Below are 2,767 nucleotides of genomic sequence, written 5' to 3'. Positions count from 1 at the left end.
AGCTAGCCAGGAGTCTAGTAGTGGGTGAATAATTGAATAATTTCGCAGTGCTGTTACTTTGGACGTGTGGGAAGGAAAAAAATGGATATTGTTACTCAGTTGGGTTTAAACATGCAAAGTTCTGTGTTAGTTACTGGCACTCAGAGCAGTGAGGATGAAAAAGAGATAATTGATCGTTTACAATGTTATGGTGCAGTAAAAGAGGTTTTCCATGTCAGTGATCCACAAAGTACATTCTATAAAAACCTGATTGTCGAGTTTAAAGAAGATTCCACATTAGATGCATTACAGCCCCTTTTTCCATATAATTACCGTTCCCAAACCACAGAAGATGCAATATTTCGTGCAATATTTGGGTCGGATGAATTTAAATCATCAAATAGAGAGCCAACAGAAATAAAATGCTCATTAAAACTATTTAAAATAGTTAATTTATCAGACACAATTTTACTTTTATTCCAAACAAAATTTGGAAAGTCACTCAGTGGTGCCTGCTCTGTAGCTGATTTCACTGTTTTCCAAAATTTCTTTGGATCATTTAAATTTTTTGTCATCTCTGTAAGGAAACAGTCTGACTTTGCTTTCCTAATTAATAAGGTACACTTATTCCTCAATTTCCTATAGCAAAGCCAGCTCTCTTCAGTTTTATATTTCCTTGCCCAAGTCCAAGCTGCATCTCTTTGTTTAAGCAGATCCCTAATATCAGGAGAAAACCATGGGTTATTTCGCCCCTTTACCCTAATTTTACGTACAGGAGCATGTTTATTTATTAGTCTCTCCGTCTCTCCCTCGCTCTGTCAAGGGGGGCCACATATTTTGTCCAGATTTTTATGCACAGCGGGACTGAATGCTGCCCTGGACAGCATCTGATGGGGCAAATGGAACATCACATGTAAAGTTGGGCTGGGACTCAGAGGCTTGTCTGTTGCCATGGTTGGTCCTGGGTTCTTCACCTCTGGTCATGTGGCCCCTGGGATTTCCCTCAGTCTACAGGTTGGAGACAAAATGGCTGCCAGCAAAACTTGGTAGTTTTTAATGGTTTTTCTTGAATTTTCTAATTGTGTGATGCCACTTTTTCTCACCTTAGTTTATTTACAGCACATTCATGGTCTACTGCAGGGGTGCTCAAGTCCGGTCCTCGAGAGCTACCATCCTGCAACTTTTAGAAATATCCTTACTCCAACAGACCGGGATCAGCTCTAAACAGGCCTGGTAACGAGCCTTTCATTTGATCCAGGTGTGTTGGAGCAGGGAAGCATCTGAAAGTTGCAGGACGGTAGCTCTTGAGGACTGGACTTGAGCACCCCTGGTCTACTGCCTTTGCATTCTGACCTCTGCTATTTGACCCCCAAGATAAGTTTAACGGTACAAGTGAAGGCTCGATGCAGCAGGGTGTTAGAACTCTCTGCAGCTTACAGAAATATTTTGTTTGCCTGAATGATTATAACTCTGATTGTCCAACATCTGGCTAATGTGTTTTTCTCCTCCAGCATGACAACGATTGAAAACGGATAAAAGTACGGTAAAAATGGTTAATTTCCTGATTTACAAAAGCATAACCAACCACACTTCAAATACAAAAGAGGATAGTCTAAGTTCTAATTGGCTCAAACTACAGTGGCTACAAAAATGAGGACTAGTATCTCAAGTTATGATTTAAGTTTATTTGAATCCATTTAAAATCTCAGGAAAAATTAACTCTTCGGAAAATTACTGAACCAAATTATAGGTTTAGTGAACATATTTTCAATCAACTAATTAACTCTTTCACTAAGGGGTAAATACCCTGTTTTAATTAAATCCAACTGTTATAGGTAGCAATGACAGAAAATTTGGGCTAAATGATTAGCATGGGTTTCTGTACCGAAGCACTATACAGTGTTCCGATACAGAAACGGGAAGATGCATGGAATTGGTCTATTCAAGCAAATTGTGAGTTAATTTATTGAGAAATTTTTAATCTATTGAGAAATGTTTAGTTTCGGGCTTGAGAAATTTTTTCAGTTTGGGCTTCAGCAAAATATAAAAGAGGTTAAATCAAAATTCACAAATGGGTTAACTATTCAAATGAGTTTCTAAAGTAATACTGAATATTCTGAATTTAATACATTAAAATTAACAATGATATCATRTGTCAAATAGATTTTACAAAATAGAGTTTCTTAAAGCATGGAGGGAATTGTTTGATTGCTACATCTCTCTTGCTATAAGGTCTAACCTAGCAGTTCTCAACGTGGGTGGTGCCGCCCCCCAGGGGGCGTTCAGAGGACGGCAGGGGGCGCTGGCGGACATTTTTACAAAAGGGGGGCGCTGGGATKCCTTTGGGGGGCGTTTGGTCGAAGGTAAACTTTACACCTTAAATGCACAACAATGCCAGTTTAGACTTTGAGCAACTTTTTTAAAACTGTATTGTGTAACATTAAATCATACTTGACTGCAACGTTATCGATGCCAGCTCTTCTTCTATTCAGTATTTGTTAGCTTCTGTTAGCTTCTTGGCGCAGCTCCGTTCTCCTGCTACTGGTAGCTAAAATCACGACACCCTCACTGTGTATCCCTCTGAAAAATGAACCTATTTAAMTAAAGAAATCCCTCCATGAGTGATACCACGATAGAGAGCGTTCATTTTATAGCGTTAACACGGTGCTGTAAGTGGTCGGGTATGAAACGACGGTGATGGAACAACACAGCACTTTTAAATTTCAATAATCAGAATGCAGAAATTGTTTCCGTTGTTTTAAAAGGTTTATGTCAGTCTGCCTTTTCC

Source organism: Poecilia reticulata, linkage group LG7 (assembly GCF_000633615.1).
Source record: "Poecilia reticulata strain Guanapo linkage group LG7, Guppy_female_1.0+MT, whole genome shotgun sequence".
Lineage (NCBI taxonomy): Eukaryota > Metazoa > Chordata > Actinopteri > Cyprinodontiformes > Poeciliidae > Poecilia > Poecilia reticulata.
The sequence above is the reverse complement of the archived record's forward strand: the minus strand, read 5'-3'. Positions refer to the sequence as shown.